Raw genomic sequence first — 27881 nt, 5'->3', positions numbered from 1 at the left:
GATACGTATGTATACGTTGGCTTCAAAACATTTGAAAAAATTCTCAAAAATGTTTTTCAAAGGGTAGAAAAGAATAATAAAGTTTCAGCTGAATCTAAAGGGGTCGAACGCAAAAGTGGTCGATTTGGCATATAATAGCCCATAGGTATATAGTGAGAGCTGTTGAAAATTACCGTAGCTCTGTCTCAATTTCTTATAAAACGCTAACAAGAGCAAAAAAGACAACCTGGGTAACTTTTTCAGCTTTCACTGTATATTAAAGCAAAATGGTTTTTTCTCGGGTTGAAATTCTTCCGAAAATTTTTGGGGTACTCAATGACGCGCGCCAAGTACGAAATTTTTTTTTTTTTTTTTTTAATTTAATTTTCAACAATTTTTTTTTTTAATTTTTTCAACTTTATGGCGGTTTCTTGGTATTTTTTTGTATTTCACATCTTTTTGTAGAGAATGAAAGTTATTGAAATGAGTCTTATTTTTTTTTGTAAAGTGCAAATGTTATTGAGATGAGTTTTATAAACGTGGACTTGGCGCAATTTTTTACAGTGAAACTGTTTTTGTTCGGATTTCATATCTTTTTCTTAAGTATTATTTTTTGCTCATTTATTACTTAACAAAAATAGACAATAGAATAAAAATAAACTATAAATAGTCACTCAGCTTAAAAGCTAATGAAACGCTCAATTAATTAGTGTAATAATAATCAACATCAACTTTTACAAATTTAAACCGAATTAAATTCTGTTTCAAATGTGAACGGTAGATGACGCTGTTCTTAATTATTTCAGATTAAAATTAAAATTAAAATCAGATTTCAGATTTTAAAATTAAAATCTGAAAGCCTTGAAACATCAATCCGCATAAATGTAATTTAAAAACTACAGTAAGAGGCTTAAATAAAAAAAATTACATGTGTGCAATTCACACGTGGTAGAAGTGAAACCTTCCAAAATTAAAATACAATTATCCTAAACGTCTTAAGTATATGTAAAATTTTGTCATTAGTAAATAATTGTAAGGTAGCGCCCTCTGTGAATTGATATTTTAATTTCACGTATAATCCTACATTAAAATTCACTACAAGAGCTTTCTCATACACACGTTAGTATTAAAAAATCTCATAGATGGCGCTGTATTAAATAGTATGTATATTTCTGTCTCATTCTTTGCTGGCTTCATCCTACATATTTTTGTATTTATGTCTCATAGCTGTCGTTTTTTCCGTTGCATCCGGTTTGAAATCACAACGATTCTAAAGAAGTTTTCACTTCAAAAGCTGACCTCAACTCAGCCTTAATTAGAATTTTCTTCGGAATTCAGTAGTAAAGTTCAAATTATTTTGATGAAATCAAAACCGAAATATTCATAGCATCTTAAACAATCACCTACGAATAAATATTATTTATAGTATTATTTATTATACGAATAAATATTATTTATTCGTAGACAATCTCAACGGTTTTATAGTTTTGGGAAGGGATTTTTTGTATCGCCATCTCGTGAAGTATTTCGGTAATACATTACAAAACAAAATTGTCCCTCCAACAGTAACAACAGTACTTGCTTCGGCAGTACATATACTAAAATACTAACAGTAACAACATTAACATTATATAATGTATAAACCGTTATTGAACGGTCTTCTTATTGAAGAACTGCAAACTATCCCCTTGAAGCTACAGTTTATGTGGAATAATGTCTTTTTGGCGGGAACGCGAGGTGTGAAGTTGTGTGATTTGTTTTAATTTGTCTATTTAGTGTTTCTTCGGGTTTAAATGTGTAATAATGGTGGTTTATTAACTGTTTAATATCTGTGAAAGTGCACAAATGTGGGAAAATGAAACAAAGCCGCTGTACGTAACTTCTCGGTATCCTCCCACCTGTCGATGCCCATATCGTGGTTGGAGGCGTCCGTATAGGGGTCGGGGTGTAGTTGAAGTACCTCGGCCTCATCCTGGACAGTCGTTGGACCTTCCGTGCTCGCTTTCAGAACCTGGTCCCTCGTTTGTTGGGGGTGGCCGGCACGTTAAGCCGGCTTCTGCCCAACGTCGGGGGGCCCTGACCAGGTGACGCGCCGTCTCTTTAAGGGGTGGTGCGATCAATGGCCCTATACGGGGCGCCGGTGTGGGCCCAGTCCCTGGCCGCGGGGGTGGCGAAGTTGCTACAACGGCCGCAACGCAACATCGGCGGTCAGGGTCATCCGTGGTTATCGCACCATCTCCTTTGAGGCGGCGTGTGTACTGGCTGGGACGCCGCCTTGGGTTCTGGAAGCGGAGGCGCTCGCCGCTGACTATCAGTGGCGGGCTGACTTTCGTGCCCGGGGCGTGGCGCGTCCGAGCCCCAGTGTGGTCAGAGCGCGGAGGGCCCAATCTCGGCGGTCCGTGCTGGAGTCATGGTCCAGGCGGCTGGCTGATCCTTCGGCCGGTCGTAGGACCGTCGAGGCGATTCGCCCGGTCCTTGTGGATTGGGTGAATCGTGACAGAGGACGCCTCACTTTCCGGCTCACGCAGGTGCTTACTGAGCATGGTTGCTTCGGTGAGCTCCTGCACCGGATCAGAGCCGAGCCGACGGCAGAGTGCCACCATTGTGGTTGCGACTTGGACACTGCGGAGCACACGCTCGTTGCCTGCCCCGCATGGAAGGGGTGGCGCCGTGTCCTCGTCGCAAAAATAGGAAACGACTTGTCGTTGCCGATTGTTGTGGCATCGATGTTCGGCGACGACGAGTCGTGGAAGGCGATGTTCGACTTCTGCGTGTGCACCATCTCGCAGAAGGAGGCAGCGGGGCGCGTGAGAGACGCGCAAGCCCGCCGCCGTCGAGCGGGGGCCAGGGAGGCCGATCTCGCCCAAGTCCTGGCCCTCTAATTGTTTCGGGTCCCTCTCACATGTCGGTCTGGGGACCGGCGAGGGGGGCCTAAGAAGACGACGTGCAAGCTGCTCTGCACGCGTTTTACGCAAGAGCATCCGGGTGATGGAAGACCGGCTATCCTCGACCCACGCTGGTTCTGGTCCAGCGGGGTATTCCGTAGGATAGCTCACTCTAACCGGCGCCATCTAGGCAGGCTTCGGATAGCCTGCCGACCGAGAGGGCTGGTGGTCGTAGCGCCGACGACCGCCGGTCCGGCGTCCCGAGGAGGAGGGTGATGGGAGAGATGTGCTCCACACTAAACGCTTCACTTTCCCCCCTCTGCCTCTTCATGAGTTCTGTCTCATGCCAGGTTTGGACGTTGGTTGTTGAGCGACAGGAGGTTTTAGTCAGTTCGACTCTGACATGCCCCGCCCTCCATCCCCAGTGGAGGGCGGAAGTCCGGAGATTTCCTCCTGACCAAAAAAAAAAATCCTCCAAAAAGTCCACTGAAAAAATCTCAGTAAATGACCACCATTTGACTGCGATTATATTTCATCCCATATCATCTCATTTCATTAAATTTCATCCCAGTTGATTAATGCCTCAAATTAATCATCTTCATTTCATTTCACTCCATATTATCATTTTTCATAAAATTAAGAAAATAAAGTAAAATAAGACATGACTTAAAGGTCTTAGTTACCAGGTCATAAAATCTCTTAAAAAAAATCTCTTTTCTTAAAAAAAAAAAAACATCGAAAAAAAGTCAGGATCGAAATTTTTGAGCGAGCTATAGTTTGTGGTGATAAAATTAATAATTTCAAGTAGATTAATTGTTGTAATTGATATAACTAGTTAATATCAGTAAAATAAAGTTGTGAGTGATTGATATAATATATGACGGAGTAGGGACGTCCGTATTGTTTGTAAAAAGTGTGACGTCAGCACCGCTGACGTCGCGGTCATTACTTTCTTGACGAATGACTCATGTTTGGGTTTCCGAAACAAAACTTCACGAGAACTTCACGAGAACTTCGTATATTGCACGAGAAGCATAACAACGTTACAGAGATATCCGTATAGTACAACGGCTCGGACATGAATCAGTCAGTGCTAGACAGCACGGCCGTATTTATGGGGCTTCGTACCCGTGAGCGTGTTGACACGTTTTAAACACGTGAGCGTGTTTACACGTTTTAAACACGTGAGCGTGTTTACACGTTTTTCAAACACGTGAGCGGGTTTACACGTTTTTCAAACACGTTTTAAAGTATCCACAGATTCGGTAGAATCTGGCGCCAAGTTCCGTTAAAAAATCCCGTTGTAAACGGAGCGCCAGACTACCGACTGTGTTTACTGTGAGCAGAACAGTTTTTTGAGGTTGCGAAATTTTATTTAATTCTACGGTACTTCTGGTTCCTAAATTGTATATTATATCAATCACTCACAACTTTATTTTACTGATATTAACTAGTTATATCAATTACAACAATTAATCTACTTGAAATTATTAATTTTATCACCACAAACTATGGCTCGCTCAAAAATTTCGATCCTGACTTTTTTCGATGTAAAAAGTGACATGCCACAGACTATAAATATTCGAGAATGGTAATCTACGGCCGCCAGGGTGCGCTGGAATTATTCCTATTTGTAATGGATTTTATGACCTGGTAACTGAGACCTTTAGGTTATGTCTTATTTTAATTTATATTCATATTTTTATGAAAAATGATATTATGGAGTGAAATGAAATGTGATATTATGGAGTGAAATGAAATGAAGATGATTAATTTGAGACATTAATCAAATGGGATGAAATGAAATGAGATGAGATGATATGGAATGAAATATAATCTTAGTAAAATGGTGGTGGTCATTTACTAAGATCTCAGTGGACTTTTTGGAGGAAACCGAGAAGCTACGTACAGCGACTTTGTTTAATTTTCCCACATTTGTGCACTTTCACAGATATTAAACAGTTAATAAACCACTATTATTACACATTTAAACCCGAAGAAACACTAAATAGACAAATTAAAACAAATCACACAACTTCACACCTCACGTTCCCGCCAAAAAGTCATTATTCCTACATAAACTGTAGCTTCAAGGGGATAGTTTGCAGTTCTTATTGAACGGTTTATACATTAAATAACGTTAATGTTGTTACTGTTAGTATTTTAGTTTAAGTACTGCCGAAGCAAGTACTGTTGTTACTGTTGGAGAAACAATTTTGTTTTGTAATGTAATACCGAAATACTTTACGAGATGGCGTTACAAAAAATCCCTTCCCAAAACTATAAAACCGTTGTGATTGTCTACGAATAATAAATAATATAATAACTAATATTTATTCGTAGGTGATTGTTTAAGATGCTATGATTATTTCGGTTTTGATTTCATCAAAATAACTTGAACTTTACTATTGAATTCCGAAGAAAATTCTAATTAAGGCTGAGTTAAGTTCAGCTTTTTATTTAAGCCTCTTACTGTAGTTTTTAAATTACATTTATGTGGATTGATGTTTCAAGGCTTTCAGATTTTAATTTTAAATTCTGAAATAATTAAGAACAGCGTCATCTACCCTTCACATTTGAAACAAAATTTAATTCGGTTTAAATTTGTAAAAGTTGATGTTGATTATTATTACACTGTAACGCAGCGTTCCGTTTCGCGGGGCAACAGCAGCCAAAGGGAATGTGACTCAGGTCCGTGCCGCGAAGACCCACCCCGCGCTACCCGCGCCCGCGCATCTGTTGCATCATTCGCACCCCCAATTAGTGCGCGCCAGACTTTGAAGCGGAATACACGCGTCCCCGGTCGATACCGGAACTGACAACCCGAGAGTCTCATGCCAGTCGGGCACCTAACATTAAACTGGCAGCCCAAGCGCGGGCCCTTTAACTAGTATTTCGGAGTGAATCTACGTAATTACGACACGTACTCGTCGTCAGTCACGGCGTCAATCCGATTTTCAAGACGTTGAAGAAGAAATTGGTTCAACCGCGGGACCGACGCCAACATTTACCGCAAACAACATGGCGTCATTACAAGAAAGTCAAATGGCAGCATTCGAACGCCTACTCGACCGAGTTTTTGAGCATAAAACTCAACTCGAATCATCAGCAACACCGACGTCGGAGCCGACATCGCCGCCTTCCTCGACGCCCGCTCACCATTCTGGGAACTTCGCGTCATGCACGGCGCGGTTCAGCGGAGCGCCCGGCGACTCACTCGACGGTTTCCTTGACGCGGTCGAATCATACAAAGATTGTGCTGACGTAGGACACGCCATCGATGTTACTAACCGGAAATGCAGCCGTGTGGTGGCAAGGCGTTAAAGCTAGCATCACTTCCTGGGACGACGCTTTATCATCGTTACGAAGCGCTTTCGGTGATTGCAGACCGCCCCATCGAGTCTACTTAGAGCTCTTCAAAATGTCGCAAGGACAAAGAGAGAAGACGGAGATCTTCGTTGCCAGAGCACGAGCCCTACTAGCTCGACTCCCACCTGGTGACCTTAGTGAGAAAGTTCAAATTGATATGCTTTACGGCCTTCTACACCGTCGTGTTCGTAAAAAATTAAGAAGAGACGAAATAACTTCATACGACACGTTATTAAAGAAAACGCGCCATATCGAGGACTCCATCTACGAGACCAGTCCGCCTGAATTTATTCATCATCCTCAGCGAGCGACGCCACGTTCATCGGGTAGTACCGTAGGCGAAGTTCCCGCCGGTGCTTCGACTTCGCAGCATACATACGCGCGGATGACGCCGCGGAAAATATTCAACTCGGGCGCGGCTGGCGGCCCGCCACGCGACGACAGCGCTGCGCCGAGCACCGTTCGAGTCCCCGCGCCTCGCTACACGAACACTGATAATGTATCATCTACGTCGATTGTTAAAAGACTGTTCTGTGTTTATTGCAAAAAGTACGGACATATTCGTGATGAGTGTTTAAAATTAGCGTCAAAAACGAAATTCGACAACGAAAATACGCAAGCTGTATCCTCGTGTTACGGGTGTGGTACCAAAGGTGTTACTCGGTCTCAGTGTACAAAGTGTAACGCAAGTTATTACGCCGTCGACGCTGCACGGACCCGATCAGTCACATCCGATTTACCTATTGGTAAAGTAAATACACAGCTGTCAAGTTCAGTGAACTCTATTCATCGCGGCAGCTCGTTGCATACAGCTTGCACTTCAAACACCGTAAAGTCGTCCATTTATATTAATAATCGTAAACAATGTTTTGTTGATAATGAAAATAATTATTATCCTACCGATTTTAAGGCGATTCTTCCTCCGCGCTTTTTCGGTACTGATAACAAGGTTAGACTTCAAAATTATTCTAGACTTAATCATAATATAAACAATAATATTAGTTCTAGGAATAGGCCCTTGATGCGTTACTCGAGTGGTACCGAACCAAAACATAGTTATTCCGAGGTACCAAGTGGCCGCGATAGGGTGGGTGACCATGATGAACGAAAATAGTGTGACCATGGAAAACGTCGGACATTTTTCGACGATTAATTCTAATGTGAAAAGTGTTGCCCAGAGTAACTCTACTGAGCACCAGGTTAGGTTAAGACCAATTTTAAGTGTTCAAATTTTAGGTATACGAGGTAATGCTTTGTTGGATACGGGAGCTAAGAGTAGCGTTACCGGTGCGTTGCTTTATGAATTGCTGTTAAAGCATAACCATCCGTGTGAGGAAACCAGGCGTCGGGTGAGGCTTGCAGACGGTTCCGCGCGCACCCGCCGAGTTTTGCTCACTACTCTAGAAGTAAGGATAAGTCCCGAAAGGTCAGAAACCCTTGAATTTACTGTTTTTCCAGATGCTCAAAATAATGAAACTTTGCTTGGCATGGATTTTTTGGTGGCGGCAGGTATTGTGCTTGACTTTGCTTCATCCACTTGGCATTTTTCGGGAAAACGGGTTACCTATCCAATTGAATATGAGTGCCCTAAGCCATGCATGTTTGCTTCTACTGCTGACTTCCTGCGTGATGATAAGGGTTCTATGCTTGGCTCCGATGAACGGCAGCAGCTATCACATTTATTGCAGCAGAATGGAGACATCTTTAGGGTGGGGGGAGCCCCAACCCTTTACGCCGAGCACCACATTGATACCGGTGATCATCCGCCTATATCGGTACCGCCGTATAGGCTCACTCCTGTGCTTCAACAGCGAGGAGAGCTTCTCGCAATCGATTTGTTCGGGCCACTGCCAGAAGGAGAGCAGGGGGAGCGATGGGTACTCCTGGTAGAGGATGTAGCTACAAGATGGGTAGAACTCTACGCACTTGTTGATGCCACCGCCGTGGCTTGCTCCCGAGTCCTACTGGAAGAGTATTTCCTTCGTTATGGCTTGCTTATGCGTCTAGGGGTGTAACACGTAAGTTCATGCCACGACGGGATGGCCCGTATCGCGTAGTAAAAATAGTTAGTCCTACAACGTACTTCATAGCAGACTTGTCAAACAATGTCATCGGCAAGTATCACACCGCGGATTTAACCCACTCTCCGTCAAATTCAAGTACGAAATCCAATTATGCCAAAGAGGCAAAGAGGAAGGCCGCCGCGTCTTCAGACTAACAGTCCCAAGTTGGACTCGGGACGCGTTCCCAACTTGGAGGGGGAGTATGTAACGCAACGTTCCGTTTCGCGGGGCAACAGCAGCCAAAGAGAATGTGACTCAGGTCCGTGCCGCGACGACCCACCCCGCGCTACCCGCGCCCGCGCATCTGTTGCATCATTCGCACCCCCAATTAGTGCGCGCCAGACTTTGAAGCAGAATACACGCGTCCCCGGTCGATACCGGAACTGACAACCCGAGAGTCTCATGCCAGTCGGGCACCTAACATTAAAACACTAATTAATTGAGCGTTTCATTAGCTTTTAAGCTGAGTGACTACATATTTATAATTTATTTTTAATTAGTAATAAATGAGCAAAAAATAATACTTAACAAAAAGATATGAAATCCGAACAAAAACAGTTTCACTGTAAAAAATTGCGCCAAGTCCACGTTTATAAAACTCATCTCAATAACATTTGCACTTTACAAAAAAAAGAAGACTTCAATAGCTTTCATTCTCTACAAAAATATGTGAAATACAAAAAAATACCAAGAAACCGTCATAAAGATGAAAAAATTAAAAAAAAAATGTTGAAAATTTAAAAATAAAAAAAAAAAAATTTTATCGTACTTGGCGCGCGTCATTGAGTACCCCAAAATTTTTCGGAAGAATTTCAACCCGAGAAAAAAACCATTTTGCTTTAATATACAGTGAAAGCTGAAAAAGTTACCCAGGTTATCTTTTTCGCTCTTGTTAGCGTTTTATGAGAAATTGAGACAGAACTACGGTAATTTTCAACAGCTCTCACTATATACCTATGGGCTATTATATGCCAAATCGACCACTTTTGCGTTCGACCCCTTTAGATTCAGCTGAAACTTTATTATTCTTTTCTACCCTTTGAAAAACATCTTTGAGAATTTTTTCAAATGTTTTGAAGCCAACGTATACATACGTATCGACTCGTAAGTAGCTTGTATTTGTATAAGCGAACACGAGAGGGTGTTTAGTTCAAATCATAAAAGATGAGTGGGAAATGAAAAAAATTCAAATAACATACGTATGAGATGTCGATTTTACTTAACTTTTGTAAAACTTATTATGAAATAATAATTCATTAATTACATTTATGCATTTCATAGGTTGACCTACTTATAAATTTCTAAACATTGAAAGGATGTTCATTTATCCTGAAAATTTTGGGGTACTCAATGACGCGCGCCAAGTACGATAAAATTTTTATTTTTTTATTTTTAAATTTTCAACAATTTTTTTTTAATTTTTTCATCTTTATGACGGTTTCTTGGTATTTTTTTGTATTTCACATATTTTTGTAGAGAATGAAAGCTATTGAAGTCTTCTTTTTTTTGTAAAGTGCAAATGTTATTGAGATGAGTTTTATAAACGTGGACTTGGCGCAATTTTTTACAGTGAAACTGTTTTTGTTCGGATTGAAATTACAATAAAAGGAACTGTTTAACATCAATTTCTTATCACAGAGTAATTAGTTGATGATCAGTAGGTAAATAGTCATATTTGCGCCGACACGGCCATACTGACAGGCGGTGCGCGCTCTGCACCAGCCGCCCATGTATGGTGTATTACCAGAGAGTTCTTGGAGTCCATCTGAAACAATGGAATGTCTGTTTCTGAGATTGGTATCTGTGTACCTTTTTATGTTACTTTGAAAGTAACTTATTTTGTGTAGTTTTATATTGTGACGTACACTGTGGTACTTATGTAGTGAACGTACACTGTGGTACTATGTAGTGGACGTACACTGTGGTACTTATGTAGTGGACGTACACTGTGGTACTTATGTAGTGGACGCACACTGTGGTACTTATGTAGTGGACGTACACTGTGGTACTTATATAGTGGACGTACACTGTGGTACTTATGTAGTGGACGTACACTGTGGTACTTATGTAGTGGACGTACACTGTGGTACTTATGTAGTGGACGTACACTGTGGTACTTATGTAGTGGACGTACACTGTGGTACTTATGTAGTGGACGTACACTGTGGTACTTATGTAGTGGACGTACACTGTGGTACTTATGTAGTGGGCGTACACTGTGGTACTTATGTAGTGGGCGTACACTGTGGTACTTATGCAGTGGGCGTACACTGTGGTACTTATGTAGTGGGCGTACACTGTGGTACTCATGTGGTGGCGTACACTGTGGTACTCATGTGGTGGCGTACACTATGGTACTCATGTGGTGGCGTACACTGTGGTACTCATGTGGTGGCGTAATTTTATTAATCAAAAATAAAAACTTATCCTTATGCCGATTGTTGATTTTGTTGTTCGACCATCCTGGTTTGTGAAGTAGATGGTAGAGGTTCATCGGCTGATGCTGGTGGGTAGTCTTCTTCCGCCGATACGGTTATCTGGTCTCCAGGTTGTTGCTCAGCGGAGGCGGCATGTGATCCCACTTGGGCGGTGCGCGCTCTGCACCAGCCTCGTTGATTCTCGTAGGTTTTCTTTGATTCCCATTAATCTGCAGGAATAAAAAGTTTCTCTGAGTAGCGCATCTGTTATACTTGCGTTACTTGTAACTATGTAAGTTTGAGACTATTAATGCGATTTTATTGTAGGGTTCTCGGAGGTTTTCGTAGATTTCTCGGAGGTTCTCGTAGATTTCTCGGAGGTTCTCGTAGATTTATTGAAGGTGGGATAAGAATGTGTAAGGTGTTGTTCGTTGTGTAAGGATATCATGGTCTTCAGATGAATTTTGTGGTGAAATTTTAGTAATCAAAAATAAAAACTTATCTTTTGTATTCATTGATCAGTTGATTGTTGATTCCGTCGCTCGACCATGCTGATTTGTGAAGCAGACGGTACAGGCTTATCGGCTGATGCTGGAGGGTAGTCATTATCCGCCGATACGGTTATCTGGTCACCAGGTTGTTGCTGAGCGGAGGCGGCGTGTGATCCCGCTTCTGATGACGGAGTAGGGACGTTTGTATTGTTTGTAAAAAGTGTGACGTCAGCACCGCTGACGTCGCGGTCATTACTTTCTTGACGAATGACTCATGTTTGGGTTTCCGAAACAAAACTTCACGAGAACTTCACGAGAACTTCGTATATTGCACGAGAAGCATAACAACGTTACAGAGATATCCGTATAGTACAACGGCTCGGACATGAATCAGTCAGTGCTAGACAGCACGGCCGTATTTATGGGGCTTCGTACCCGTGAGCGTGTTGACACGTTTTAAACACGTGAGCGTGTTTACACGTTTTAAACACGTGAGCGTGTTTACACGTTTTTCAAACACGTGAGCGGGTTTACACGTTTTTCAAACACGTTTTAAAGTATTGTGTAAAGTATTGAAATTACAATAAAAGGAACTGTTTAACATCAATTTCTTATCACAGAGTAATTAGTTGATGATCAGTAGGTAAATAGTCATATTTGCGCCGACATATATAATTTAGGAACCAGAAGTACCGTAGAATTAAATAAAATTTCGCAACCTCAAAAAACCGTTCTGCTTACAGTAAACACAGTGGGTAGTCTAGCGCTCCGTTTACAACGGGATTTTTTAACGGAACTTGGCGCCAGTTTCTACCGAATCTGTGGATAAAATTTCGCAACCTCAAAAAACCGTTCTGCTTACAGTAAACACAGTGGGTAGTCTGGCGCTCCGTTTACAACGGGATTTTTTAACGGAGCTTGGCGCCAGATTCTACCGAATCTGTGGATTTCAGATGTTTCAGTCAAATAACTTAGATCCTAAGTTAGAAAATCAATGTAGACAAATTCTTGGATCTTTATTAATGTATGCTGTTTTATGTACTAGACCTGATTTATGTCCTAGTGTAGGATATTTAAGTCGTTTTCAAAATTGTGCAAATGAAGCACTGTTAAAAGCTCTAAAGAGAGTGCTCAGATATGTAAATGCTACACTTGACCTAAAGCTGACTTTCAATAGTAATGAAAGTACTGATTTGATTGGATATGTTGATTCTGACTGGGGAAGCGATATTAATGATAGAAAGTCAACATCAGGATATGTGTTTAAATTATTTAACACGTTCGCTGCATTACGAGATCTATCAGATCTCTTGCAGGACTTTTGTGTTGTGCGTTGAATATAATCGTGTTGTTTCACTCCTTGCGGGAGGATCTAACGTGTAAAGTTCTTTAAGTATGAGTACGACAAATATACATATTTGCTTCCTACTTAAAGCTGAATTCAAGGACATTAAAAAAGAAATTAGAGATGGATTAGGTCCCTAACGCACAGTACTGTAATTATATTCATTCCTTGCGTTAGGAGATATGTCGGTACTCGTGGAATCGTAGGCCTCGTAGACGCAAGAGAGCGAGGGTGGGCGGCGCGGGCGCTGCGTGACTCGTTTTAGTGTTGTCCTAGCATCGACGTGGGAGCTTTCGCGCACGTTTTGGAAATAACACTCGCGTATATACCTACGTGTTGATTATTTTTGATAAACAATGAGTTCTTTTAAAAGAAAAAAGTGTAAAAAATTCTATTTATTTTGGTGAGATTTCTAACAAAAAATCAAAGCCGGATTATACTGCTGCATCGTCCAGTAAAATAAAAATTTTGGAAAATGTTCAAATTTACAGGATTCCCCGAAGGAAGATGTACTGATCATATTTTCCAACGTGGCGACAAAAAAAGACGTTGTGTGGATTGTTACGAAAAATTACGATGCACATTAAACAGCACTGACACTTCTAAAAAAACTAAACGAATTCTTACCATATGCGCGCAATGCAAGCAATCAATGTGCTTGCATGTTTTAATGAAAAACACTTTGCATAATTAATAAAACTATTTCAATCGACAACTGAAATATTATTTTATTCCCATCACTACTTACTACACATATTGAACTATCTTCGGTTGCGGTACGAGATACAATCGATATCAATTTTTTTTTTGGTATTTATAGTTTATTCAAATGTCATAACTGCGTGCGAACCTAGCAAAATATAAATCAATAGGCTATCTTTCATCCACAAAAACTTCAAAGTATATGTCATTGTTTTTTTGGAAGATATAAATTATTTTCAAAACTGTATCTTTAGGAGAATGATTAGGTCTCAAACGCACCAAAGGGTGGGTAAGTTTCGAGATCTTTTAGGTCTCCAAAGCACCAGCTGAAAGTTCTTTGATAATAATGGCGCAGTGAACGTGTTAATTGTCCTATTATGTGGTCATCTAGGAAGCAACCTACTGTTAGTTTGTCATCTTCTGAGGCAGAACTAAAAGCTCTGAGTTCTGCAGTTGTTGAGGCTTGTTGGCTTAAAAATATTTTAAAAGATTTTGAGATTTCTGTTTGTCCTATCACTATCTTTGTAGATAATCAGGCAGCCATAAATATTGGAAATAATCCTGAGAATAATAAAAGAGTAAAACATGTCGATATTAAGTTTAATTTTATTAAAGACAAAATTGACAGTAATATTGTAGTTCTGAAATTTATTAAAACAGATTGTCAATTAGCTGATTTCTTTACAAAGTCTTTACCTGTAAGTAAATTTAATAACTTTAGACATCTATTAGGTTTAATGTGAGTGAATGTTAAATGTATTTTAAATTAATAGTTATAAGTTAAGAATAACCATAGAATAAGATCTAAATAAGAGAGACCTTCTTTGTATTAGTATTAGCAGTCTACTATTACAGCCTGGCCACGGGACATTCGCCGATACGAATATTCGCGCGGTGCGAACGGCGAAGCGTCTAGCGACTAAAATAAGCGCATAGAAATGTACCTAACAAGCCACACGCACCGGCGACCGGCGAAGCCATAGTTTATACACTTAATATTATATGGCGAAGCGACCGGCGAAATGTACCGAGCGAATCGCGCGGGCGACTTACGATCAGGGCTGTCAGATGTAAAATTAAGATAATAGTATACCACCTTTAAAAAAGTAGTACATTTCGTAGTTTTGAATAAAAACAATAGTACACATCAAAAATATTTTTTACTATACATAATTACATATGCTTTTTATACAATACATTGCTTGTCATTTTAGCCATCATTTCTTTACTTGGTTTAAAATTAGCACATTTACCTGCTTCATTTAAAACATGTTGTTTGGCCAGCAAGGTACCATTGACTGATTAGGCTGCTAAATTAAAATATAAAAAAAAACACTGACAATAGTACAAATTATCACCGAATCCGCAATCACTGCAACAGAGTGTGTAGGGATGCACAACGCCAGCATATCCATAGTGCTATCGAAAATGGTGATCCAGCTAGAGTCTGGAAATTTCTTAAATCACTGGGGATTGGAAAATTACAACATGACTCTCATCTATCACATTCAAGTATTGATTTATTAAATCAACATTTCTGTGCGTCATCCCTTTATGACGGGACAATTAAATCTAATACATTAAATCACATTTTATCTCTTCCGATCCCAAATTGTTCTCCATTTGTTTTTAATCACCTAACGGCTTGTGATGTTAAGCGGAGCATATTATCCATAACTTCCAATGCTGTTGGAAGTGACTGTGTGGCCCGTAATATGATCCTTCCTATCCTAGACCAAATCCTTCCCATTATTTGTCATATCCTGAATGAATCATTATCTAGCGGCATCTTTCTAAAGGCTTGGAAAGAAGCGCAGATTACACCACTGCCAAAAAAGCCGAATCCTACATCCTTTTCAGAATACCGTCCAATTTCCATTCTACCATTTCTTTCAAAGGTTTTAGAACGCCTGATTCACAACCAGCTCAGTGAGTTTCTTACGAGAAACGAGCTTTTAAACCCTTATCAGTCCGGCTTTCGTCCTGGCCATGGCACAGTCACAGCCCTGGTGCATATTACGGATGCCATCAGATTTGGCATGGAGAGTGGGAAACTGACGGTGTTGGCATTGCTAGATTTCAGTAATGCTTTTGGCACCGTTGATTTCGACATACTTCTAGCCATCCTTAGCTCCATTAACATATCTCCAACCGTGGTTGATTGGTTTCGCAGTTACCTGTCTGGTCGCCGACAGCGTATTCACTGTGAGAATGTTTATTCTTCATGGTGTGAAACGCACGTAGGTGTACCGCAGGGTGGCGTTTTATCTCCTTTACTCTTTTCAATTTTTATAAATTTTATTTCTTTACAACTTACTTCTTCCTACCACCTGTACGCAGATGATCTACAGATATATACGCAAACTTCTTTACCAGAGCTGACCAACGCGATAAAGATCCTGAACAATGACTTATCGATATTGTCCCGTTGGAGTAAGTCTCATGGATTGAGGGTGAACCCGTCAAAGACACAGGTCATTGTTGTCGGTAGTTCAAGAATGTGTTCGAAAGTTATATGGTCGCAGCTTCCGGCTATTTTATTTGACGGCGCACAAATTCCTATCAGCGATACTGTGAAAAATTTGGGTATCTTAATTGATAAAAACCTTTCATGGAACGCACAAATAAAAGAGGTTAGCCGGAAGGTGTTTGCATCAGCTGGATAGTTGAGACGGTTACGAAATTTTCTTCCAACTGCCACTAAAACTGCGCTTGCACAGTCTTTACTTTTTCCAATTCTTGACTACGCTGATTCCAGCTATCCGGATCTAACCGAAACACAACTTGATAAACTTGAGCGGCTTCAAAATTTCTGCATAAGATTCATATTTGGGTTACGGAAATATGATCATATATCTGAATTTCGCACTAAGCTCAAGTGGTTATCAATTCGCCTTCGCCGCAATACTCATGTCCTTTCATTACTATACTGTACTCTCTTTAACCCCCATACCCCTACATATCTCAAAGAACGTTTCGAGTTCCTAGGTGATACGCATAATTTTTCTCTGAGATCATCGGATAACCTGAGACTGAAAATGCCGGTGCATTCAACATCGTTCTTTGACAATTCATTCACCGTCCAGGCGGTTCGATTGTGGAATGCTCTGCCGGATGCAGTGAGAAGTGCTCCAACTTTAAACTGTTTTAAAAGAATGGTGAAGGAACACTACTTATCTGCTTAGTGCTGTTTGTTGCATCATTATAATTTCCATACTGTTGATTTATTATGTGTGTGTAAGTATATTAGTATGTATTGTATGTAAGTATGTATATTAGTATATATTATATTATGTAAACGGTATATATCTGTTTATTATATGTATATATTTTCTACAATAATGTATTGTATATGGTACACCGCAACATACCTGCTATATTTTTTATATTTTACAGAATTTCTGTAAATTAAACGGTTGTCTGGAAGAGATCGCTTTTAGCGATAAGACCGCCTATTGTACATATGTGCTTTTTGACTGTTTTTGTTTTTGAATGTAAATTGTGTTGGTGTGCAATAAAGTGTATTCTCTCTCTCTCTCTCTCTCTCTCATTGATACTTTCATTGGATAAACTATTTCTAATTTTAGTGAAAATTGGGATATCGACTTATACTCTTCAAAATGTCTATTAACATCGCCCCAAAAGTTATCAGGGCTTGTTGTCAAATTAATCTTTTTATGTATTGTATTTGGCAGATTTCGCCATTCTTTATCAATTTTTTGCATCTCATTCTCATTGCCTACAATTCGAGGGACCAATATCATCAAAGGCTGTAGGGATGGGATCTTATTTCTGTATGAGTTAGATAGGTATTGCATTTGTGGGCAGTAAGCATTGCAATTTTGATAAAATAGGGTCATTTAAATCATATCGCAAAAAGTCTCCAACCAAATATAAAATATCATCCTTCCACAGACTACTAAGTGAACATAAGCCATAGACCATAGACCATAGACTTAGATGTTGACGAAGCGAGTTCGTTCGTTCTCTAACTGTATGTTGTTAACTACTTATATACTGTTACTGTAAATGTTTCCAAATATAGTATAAACTAGAATTTTTAAACATTTAAATAAAAGACAGCTAGGTTTTAAAAAGTAGTATTTTAGCCGTACGACTTTCGTATTGCGATTGTACAAGGAAAAAATTTTGAAATAGTCGTACAAATACTATTTAAATGGTACATCTGACAGCGCTGCTTACGATGCGGCGGGCGAGCAAAACAAATGCATGAATAAGGACGGCGCGAGCCACGGAGTCGAGCGGTAGTCGCGGCGAATAGTACAGTGATTAAATGAGTTTAGTTGTTTTCGCCGCGAAAAATGAACGCCGAAATTTTTATATTTTATATTTTTTATTTATTTTATATTTTTAAACTCGTCGTGGCCTAACGCATAAGACGTCCGGTGCAATCGTGTTGAGCGATGCACCGGTAGTCGAATATCAGGCGGGTACCAATTTTTGTAATGAAATACGTACTCAACAAATTTTAATGTTCACGATTGATTTCCACGGTGAAGGAATAACATCGTGTAATAAAAATGAAACCCTCAAAATTATAATTTGCGTAATTACTGGTGGTAGGACCTCTTGTGAGTCCGCGCGGGTGGGTACCACCACCCTGCCTATTTCTGCCGTGAAGCAGTAATGCGTTTCGGTTTGAAGGGTGGGGCAGCCATTGTAACTATACTTGAGACCTTAGATCTTATCTCAAGGTGGGTGGGGCATTTACGTTGTGGACGTCTATGGGCTTCAGTAACCACTTAACACAATTGAGAGTCAAGGAATTATTCGAGCTCCTGTGGAATTAGATGAAGAATCTCTTTTAGTAAATTTAAAAGCTACATGCACAATACTCGGAGTAAAAAGATTTTTCAAAAAACAAGAAAATGGAAGTGACAAGCCACTGCAAACTGTGCTGGTTACATTTTTGACATCTAGCCATCCTGATCATGTCACATACGAGCATATTTGGATGCATGTTTCGGATTATATTAGACCTGTGTTACAGTGCTTCAAATGCTACAAATTTGGACATGGAAGTGGTGCCTGTAAAGCCACTCAAGTTTGCTCTATTTGTTCAGGCAATCATTTTTATAGGGAGTGCAGCACTCCCAACATCTTCAAGTGCTCCAACTGCAGTGGGCCACATTCTGCAGTTTCTTACTCTTGCTCAGTAAAGGCAGCCAAGGTTGCTGAAGTAAAAAATAAGATTATCGGCAAGCAAACATCATACGCAGCGATACTAAAGAATCCTGTTATTAAGAACCCCGTGACCTCTTCTGGCATACCTATATCTGCAAAGACCCCTCAAGGTAGGGCTTTAATTTCAGACATTATCAATTCAGAAATTGTCCTCAGAACCATTACAAAAACTTTAATAGAATTGTTAAAAAAAAAGGATTCTAAATCCCCTTCTGGACCTATATCTACTCAATTAATTACAGAAATGCTAGTAACAAATTTTACATCATAAATTATGGTTAGTTCTACTCAATCTTATATGCATAATTCTGTTGGTCAGTTTAATATCATTCATTGGAACTCTAGAAGTTTATTTCCTAAATTAGATCAACTTAAAGATTTCCTCAGTAAACTTGACAAGTGTGTTGATATGATTTTATTCAATGAAACCTGGTTAACTTCACATAAAATCATCAAATTACCTGGATTTAATGTTATAAGAAGAGATTCCAACCACCCACATGGTGGGGTTGCTATTGCATTACGCTCTAAGTATAAATTTAAAATAATAGACACAATTTCTCAATATCATTTTCAAAATATCTTAATTACAGTTCACATTAATAATTTTTCTTTTGACATTCTATGTGTTTACATTCCTCCACCACCAAATGGTAAGTTCACTATTAATTTATTGAAAGATTCATGTTCTAAATTTGTTTCAAATAATTATTTAATAATTGGTGACTTCAATGCACATCATGCTTCCTGGAGTTCAAGAGTCAATGATAGAAGAGGTAAAGCCCTTCATGATTATGTGGAAAGTTCTGAGTTAGTTTGTTTAAATGATGACACAATCACAACCTTTGCTCCATTTGGTCAACAAGGAAATGTATTGGATCTAGTATTCGCTTCCCCTGCTCTTAGCTCTAGTTGCACAGTTTCTGTCCTTGATGATTTGCTCAGTAGTAATCATTTCCCACTACTTATTGAAGTCTTTAACGATGCTTTTCTTCCTTTCCTTCCTTCCTTTGGCCCGACCACCTCTTCAATAAATCAAGTTGATACACTAGATAATACCTCTTTAGCTAACATAAATTTTAATAAGATTGACTGGTCAAAGTTTAATAAGTTATGTGAAAGTGAGTTTTCAAGTTTTAGCTTCGCTGATAACCCTCTTGAAAATTATAATATGTTTTTGAGTATTTTACATGACATATTAATGACTTTTGACAAAAAGTGTTACTCGCACAAAAAACGGAATTGTTCCAAAGCTGTTCCTTGGTGGAATGCTGATTGTGACCGCGTAGTTTTACAAGCCAAAGTTGCTTTATTATCGTACAAGCATTATCCAAATATGGAAAACTATATTATTTTCAAAAAGCTGGACGCTTTGAAGAAAACGTTTATATGAAATAAAACGTTCAAGCTGGATGAATCTTTGTTCATCATTCAATCGAATGACTTCGAGTAAAATTATTTGGGATCACATTCGTAGATTTAAACACGCTAAACTCAATAATATTTCTTCGTCTTCAAGTTTCTTTCAAAATCCCGCTAATGCATCTTTGTTTTTGGACTCGATAACTGGTTCTGACAATGAAATTTCCGAATCTAAGTTACAAGATTTTTTTAACAGCCACGGAAAACCGGAGGCTCAATGGATGGGAGACCCATTCTCTATGGGCGAATTTGCGACTGCGTTAGAAAATAAAAAGGAAACCTCCCCTGGTCCTGATTTCATCCCTTATAAAGTAATCAAAAATCTTCCCCAGTACGCCAAGGAAATTTTATGTCAAATAGTTAATGATCTTTGGCAAAACAACTGTATTCCTCCGATTTGGAAAACTCAACATGTAGTACCGATTTTAAAACTTTACAAGGATCCCAACTGTATCAATTCCCACAGACCCATTTCTTTAACTTCTTGTTTTTCGAAAATTTTCGAAACTATTGTGGCATCATCCTGCCACGGCTACCTGAGTGCGGACCTGCGCGCAAAAATCAGGTGATGCGTGCGCGCGCCAATCAGGAGCCAACGCGCGGTCGCGTTATCGCAGGTGACGCCGGGCTGCTGCACCAGCAGTCCGCCACAAAGCCTCGTACTGATCGCGCGTTTCTCTCTCATTATTGTAAATTCATATATTTGTTAATCGTTTGTTTTGTGTCTCGTTAATTTGTTAATAATCTGTAGTGTATCGTGTTGTCGTAATATATATCTATTTCTCGTATTGTTTCGTTTAATTTACCGACATCGTTTGCTTGTGGTCGGACGCCGTTCGGGTTCGATTCCTGGACGTATCGACAGTTAGTGGGTTTATACCTGAATATAACCCGCTACAATTGGTGACCCCGACGTGATCACGGGTGCATCATGGCTTCCAAAAAAGATAAGAGCAGCGCGTCAACAAGTGAAGATACCGGCGGTAGCGGAGAAAACACAGGGCCGTACTCAGAGGTGAGCCGAGTGTCTGTACGAGTGCCGCCCTTCTGGCCTGAAGAACCGGAGGTGTGGTTTGCGCAAGTCGAAGGCCAATTTGCCCTCGCTGGCATAAATAGCGACAGCACCATGTACCACACGGTGTCATCACAGCTCAACCAGGAGTACGCTAGGGTGATGAAAGACATCCTAACTGCACCACCGCTTATGGATAAATACAAAACGTTTAAAGAGCAGCTAATCCGTCGGATAACCGTGTCCAGAGAAAAAAAAACGCTACAGTTGCTGCAACACGAGGAGCTGGGAGATAGAAAGCCGAGCCAATTCCTACAACATCTACAGTACTTGGCCGGACCGGACATTCCGAGCGACTTTCTACGGACGGTGTGGACCAGTCGGTTACCTGTAAACATACAGACTGTTGTAGCATCACAACCAAAGCTGGACCTCGAAGGCGCAGCCGAGCTTGCCGACCGCATCGTGGACATAGTGCAGCCGTCAACACCAGTAATAGCCAGTGCCGGATCAAGGACTACTTCGACAAGTACACCCAGTTCTACATTAGAGCTACGCATAGAAGCGCTGTCGAGGCAAGTAGAAGCACTTGTAAATATACAGAGCCGCCGTGGCAGACAGCATGGAAGACGCGACACCCGTTCCAGGTCAAACTCGCGCCACATACGCTCCAGGTCCAGAACTCAAACACGGCAACGACCAGACGACCATCCACACTGCTGGTACCACTTTGAGTTTGGAGATAAGGCAAAGAAGTGTAGACAGCCGTGCAGCTACGCCTCGGAAAACTCCAAGGGAAACCGCTAGTGGCCTCAACCGGTTGTCCCGCGCCATCAGGCCGAATCTTCGTCGTAGAGCGAAAAAGTAAGGTGCAGTACCTGGTCGATACAGGGTCGGACTTATGCGTTTACCCACGTACAGCAATACGAATTCCTGTACAAGCCAAAACAAAATACGAATTATACGGGCACGTTAACTTACACTTGGACCTAGGCCTTCGAAGAGACTTCCGATGGCGTTTCGTCATAGCTGATGTATCAAAGCCGATTATTGGCGTAGACTTTCTCAGCTTTTACAACCTGCTCGTCGATTGCAGAAACAAAAGGCTACTCGACGGACTCACATCACTTTTTGTCACAGCACCACACCGGGGACGGATCGACGAACTACAATCCGTTCGCACAGTACTGAGCCATGAAGGTACGAAATACCACGACCTATTACGCCAGTATCCAGATATTACTCGTCCAGCTGGTAAACACGTTGATCCCAAGCATACCACGGTGCATCATATAAGAATAACCCCGGGTCCGCCAGTAACCAGCCGCCCGCGACGTCTTGACCCAGAGAGACTCCAAATTGCTAAAAAGGAATTCGAAGAAATGCTACAGAACGGCACCGCTCGAAGATCCGAAAGTTCGTGGTCCTCTCCTCTTCACCTCGCACGTAAGAAGGACGACGGCTGGCGACCGTGCGGCGACTACAGGGCACTCAACGCTCGCACTATACCAGACAAATACCCTGTTAGAAATATTCAGGACTTCACATACCAGCTGGCAGGTAAGACGATATTCAGTACTGTGGACTTAATAAAGGCTTATAATCAGATACCAGTTCATCCTAACGACATCAAGAAGACGGCAATAACAACACCATTCGGCATGTTCGAATTTCCGTTCATGACGTTCGGACTTCGGAATGCCGCGCAGACATTCCAACGTTTCATGGATGAGGTACTCAGAGGCTTAGACTTCGCCTTTGTCTTCTTAGATGACATTTTGGTATATTCGTCATCCGAAGAAGAGCATCGCCAACATTTAAAAAAACTATTCCAGCGTCTTCAAGAGTACGGTGTTCTAATCAACGTTGCTAAATGCCACTTCGGCAAACCAGAAGTCACATTTTTGGGATTCCACGTATCTTCTGCCGGAATACGCCCGCTCGAATCGAAGGTGCAAGCCATTTTAGATTTCCCCTTCCCTGCAACGATTAAAGAGCTTCGACGCTTTTTAGGTATGATCAATTTTTACAGAAAATTTCTACCAAAACCCGCAGAAATTCAGGCACCACTTAACGCGCTGCTATGTGGAGAAAAGTGCAGAGGGAAACAGCCGATTGAAGCGACCCCAGCGCTACAGCAAGCTTTCGAGAACTGTAAACATTGCTTATGTCAATCCGCTCTTTTAGTACACCCGAACGTGAACGCTGAACTAGCCATCCAGACTGATGCCTCAGATAAGGCTATCGGAGCTGTGCTCCAGCAACGAACGACAAAAGGTTGGGCACCATTAGCTTTTTTCTCCAGGAAACTAACGTCATCCCAGAAGAGGTACAGTCCGTACGACCGAGAACTGCTAGCAGTCTTTTTTTTTTTTTTTTATGATTGAAAGTTTACTGGTGGCCCGAAGGCCTTTCCAGTTTCACCAGGACAGGTGGGCGAGCAAAGGCTCAGCCAAGAGGGGTGGGATTTGCTAACAACTGCCCGAGCGCCTCCGAAGGAGACCTAACAACTCAAGAGCAATTGTTTCGCGAATGAATCTACTACCGGATCGGAATCGCGACCCGCTGAGAAGATCCGGCGAGAAACTCAGTGGGCTGATGCATGGGTTAGGTTGCACGTCGACCTCTTTGTCGAGTTCGACGAGTACGGTTACCGGGGCCCCTAAGCCTGCCCCTAGTATTAGAGCTGAAGGCATCTAATGCAAAGGTTATTGGATCTGATGGATCCGTAAGGACGTGTCTAGGGCGTCGACGGTGACTGGCTCCTGCATGATCAGGATTCGGAGAGTAGTCAGCGGCGGCAACGATAAGGCGATTATCATGACGCATAGCCTTATCGAAGTATCGTTCCGACGCTGACTTCATGTATTTCCGAATTGATTCGAGGCCCAGGTCGTCGTGTAGGTCAACGTTCCTCACGAACCACGGAGCGCCGACAGCTAACCTGCAAAAGCGGGATTGTAGGGATTGGAGGGTGTCTATGTGTGTGCGGGCCGCGTGAGCGAACACCACACTCGCGTAAGTCATGACGGGCCTTATGCAAGTTTTGTAAAGTGTCACCTTGTTCCGAAGGGACATTTTACTCCGCTTACAGATCATGGGGTAGAGTCTACCGAGAATAAACGCGGCACGGTCACGGACTGATTTTATATGCGGGCGGAATGTCATCGATGCATCCAGGGTAACGCCCAGGTACTTGACCTTCCTGGCCCAGGGTATGGGTTGTCTAAAGAGAGTAATCGGGGGTGTGAGATTCCTCCTCCTAATCCGGGAGGAAATCGTGTGGAGCTTCCCCTCTGAAATAGCACCGCAGTACTTTTCGCTGGGTTGATGTCTATGCGCCATTTTCGGAACCACTGTCCTAGGGCTAGGGCTGCGCTCTGAAGCTTCTTCGCGATTAGGGACTTATTTCTACTAGAATAGTAAACAGTCGTGTCGTCGGCGAATAAAGCTAAATGGGTCGGCGGCGACCGGGGAATATCGTTGACGAATAAGCTAAATAGGAGGGGTGAGAGGACAGAGCCTTGCGGGACTCCAGCTGTGAGAGGTCGTGGGGAGGAGCGGGTTCCCTCGACTCGATATCGAAAAGAGCGGTTCGACAAGAAGTCCCGTATGATGAGCACGAGACTATCCGGCACGCCCATGTTGAATAGTTTGAAAATCAAACCATTGTGCCAGACTTTGTCGAACGCTTTTGCGACGTCGAAGAAGAGAGCTCCCGTGTATAACGGTTTTGGTCGATTAAGCCCCACAAGAATGTGCTCCGTGAGGCGGTGCACCTGTTGAACGCATGAGTGATTTGTACGGAATCCGAATTGTTCATCGATGAGAATGCCCTTGGATGAGACGAAATCTCTGAGGCGCTTGTAGAGCAGACGCTCATACAGTTTGCCTAGAGACATGAGGAGGCTAATCGGGCGATAGCTCGTCGGATGATTTTTTGGTTTACCGGGTTTATGTATGCCGATAACGTCCGCTTCTTTCCACACCGCGGGAAAGATACAGTTCGCCATAGCGGCATTGAAAATAGATGCCAACATCACGATGAGTTGGACGGGTAGAAGTTTAATAACGCGGTTAGATATACCGTCGGAACCGGGAGCCTTGCGAGGATGTAGGTCTTTGATCAAGTCTTTAACTTCCATCGGGGTGACGGGTGGTAACGCATCCGAGGGTGGCAAGGAGGCTCTGCGTTCTACCTCACTGTCTACTAATTCTACATGAACAGGGTCCACGGATTGAGTGCTGGGCGTGCACTGGGTTTGCAATGTATCGGCCAGCAGCTCGGCTTTTTCGTCATCATCAAAGGCCGCGAGTCGGCCTGAGGGGTCTACGAGGGGGGGCATAGTTACTACCGTATCCGATTTGAGAGTACGAGCTAAGCGGTAGTAAGACCTTTGGGAGGGCGCGAGTCCTTCTAAGAAATCAGACCATCTGGCATCTCGGACTTCGGCGATGCGAGACTTTACGTCGCGTTGTAGGGCACGCATTCGAATACGATTTTCCGCGGTAGGATACCTGTCGTAGGCGCGTATCGAGGCGTTCTTAGCTCTAAGGAGTTCCCTAATATCGTCGGACAATTTGAAGCGGTGAAGGAAGTCCTCCGCTACAACTTGTTTCGATGACCTATCTAATGTCGAGGTGATGTGTGATGTTAAGATGTCTATGGCTTCAGCGGTATCCTGAGGAGATGGGGTAGAGTCCGGGTTAAACGGGAGCGATGGTGGATCAGATTCAGCCATGCTGATGCCCAGCGTGTGCCAATCCACCACAGTGCTCGTGACGGGAACGGAATCGGGAGCGCGACCGAGCTTCATGACGACGGGACGGTGGTCTGAATCTAACTCTGAAACTACTTCGATCGAGTGTAAGCGCAGAGTTACGTTTTTTAATAACGCTATGTCGAGTATATCCGGGCGATGCGCGATATTTAGCGGGTAGTGAGTCGGGGTTAACGGAGCGACGATATCGAAGGCGAGATCATCGACTAACGCGTCAAGCCGCCTGCCATTCGGGGTTGTGGTGTGTGAGTTCCACCTGATGTGTTTACAATTTAGGTCGCCCGCCAGAATGACAGAGCTCCCCATACCGAGCAGCGCTTGAATATCACTGCTTAGAACGATCTTATCCGGTGGAAGATAAACGGACGCGATAACGATCGGCGCGTGTCCCGTCAGTGAGATTCGGCACACTGATGCTTCGATATTAGCGAGCGCGGGAGGATCGAGCGGGACGCAATGCAGGGCTCTTCTATAGTAAATAACGGTACCACCACCACGGGCAGAGAGCCTGTCGTTCCTGACCATGTTATAGTTCGCGATTTTAGGGTCACGGCGCGCGGGCTTAAGTAGGGTCTCCTGCACTAAGAAAATGTCAATTTGATGGTCACGCAAAAAATCACAAACCTGATCACGTTGATTTGCGAGACCGTAAGCGTTAAAAAATCCTATTGTTACGGATAAGGGTTTTATTCTACTAATGTACGCCATTGATTACCGGCGGAGTGAGGGGAGGACGTACGTATTTAACGACGCGTATACGTCAGCGTATTCTTGCACAACGGCGATGAAATGTTGTGCAGTGGAGGCGGCGCGAATGGCGTCACCCAAAGCGTTAACACGCTCAAAGTTGATCGACTGAAAAAAGTCGATCGCTAGAGCGAGATTTTCGGACGCGGTCGGAGGGCAGGTCGCGGGGGAGGGACGTATCGCGGGGGTGGGACGAGTCGCGGGGGAGAGAGTTGTAGCCGTGTTCGTGTACGGCAACGGTTTAGCCCAAGCCGAGACGCTGGGCACCGACGCCGGCACGAAAGCAGGCTTAGCCTTCGGCACAGAGGGTACCGTGGCTTTGATGTCTGGGCCGGAAGCTCGGAGGCGGTTTTGACGGGCGACGCGGCGATTTATTTTTGGAGCTCGGGGGCATCCACGGTAGTTCGCGGGGTGACCTTGTGTTCGGCACAGGACACAGCTAGGCGGTTCCGTCGCGGTTTTTTGGTCGCGAGCGCAGAGGGCCGTGGCGTGATCGCCCAAACATTTAACACATCGGGGGCGCGCGTGACAGTTACGGGAAGAGTGCCCGTACAGTTGGCAGTTATGGCACTGACTAGGAGTGCCTTTTTTATGGGGGACTTCGACGGCAATACCGGAGAGCCTACAGACGGTCCGAATGTTAAAAATTTGCTTACCCTCGGGGGTAGGCTGGAGGGCGACTAAAACCATATTGTATGGCTCCCTACCGCGGCCGGTGTGCATGCGGTGCACAGAATTTACTGGTAGGCCTTGTTCTATCAGATCTGCCTTGACGAGATCGGCATCTAGCTCCTTCGGGATTCCACGTATGACATCGCGGAGTTCGCGCTCCTCCTGGAGCGTATAAGTGTGGAAACTTATACGCTCCTTTCGGAGGTAACTTGAGAGGGCCCTATGGTCGTCGGGTGTCGTTACTTTTATTTGAATCCCGTTGGCGAGATTACGGGCGCTGGCAAAATTAATATTTTTGGCCTTAAGGGCCAGGGAAACTCGGTCCCAAGCTGCCTTCTCTTGAAGGATAGCCGGGGGAGGGGTCTGAGTTTTAGATTGCGCCACCGGTCGCGGCGACGGAGTGGCACGGGCTGGAGGCGCAACGGGAGTCTGAGGGCGGGGGCGCGACGTGTTCGCGGCTTTGCTAATTTTAGCGGCCGCGAGAGCTCGAGACTCCGCGGCACGCTTCTTACCCTTTTGTACCAGGGTGAATCCATCCGTCGATGAGGCGGGGGCGAGGTCGACCTCCATCTCCGAGTCAGAGTCGGAGGACGAGGTGGCGGGCGCAGGTGACCTACAAGCAGGAGTTTTGGAGGGCGCGACGGAGGCCGCGGATGATCGCGCTGCTGGAACGGTGGCCACGGCGGACGACGCAGTAGTTTTACTCGCCAGTATAGGCGACGCGGGAACGGCAGGCACGACGGAGGCTGCGGTGCTCGATGTAGACGCTTTGCACGCAGGTACAGGCGACG

General features: G+C 43.0%; 1 protein-coding gene and 1 non-coding gene across 3 annotated transcripts in view; one reads left to right on the top strand and one right to left on the bottom strand.

Moving 5' to 3' along the window:
• Positions 1-27881, top strand: part of LOC134201789 (uncharacterized) — a 587988-nt gene that overhangs the window by 546553 nt on the left and 13554 nt on the right. The gene's annotated exons all lie outside the window — the stretch shown is intronic.
• On the bottom strand, positions 21550-21645 carry Mir2772a-2 (microRNA mir-2772a-2). The gene has a single exon (NR_107362.1). It is a non-coding gene; the product is annotated as a microRNA mir-2772a-2 (primary transcript).

The sequence above is a fragment of the Bombyx mori genome, chromosome W, assembly GCF_030269925.1.
Source record: "Bombyx mori chromosome W, ASM3026992v2".
Classification (NCBI taxonomy): Eukaryota; Metazoa; Arthropoda; class Insecta; order Lepidoptera; family Bombycidae; genus Bombyx; species Bombyx mori.
The sequence above is the reverse complement of the archived record's forward strand: the minus strand, read 5'-3'. Positions and strand labels throughout refer to the sequence as shown.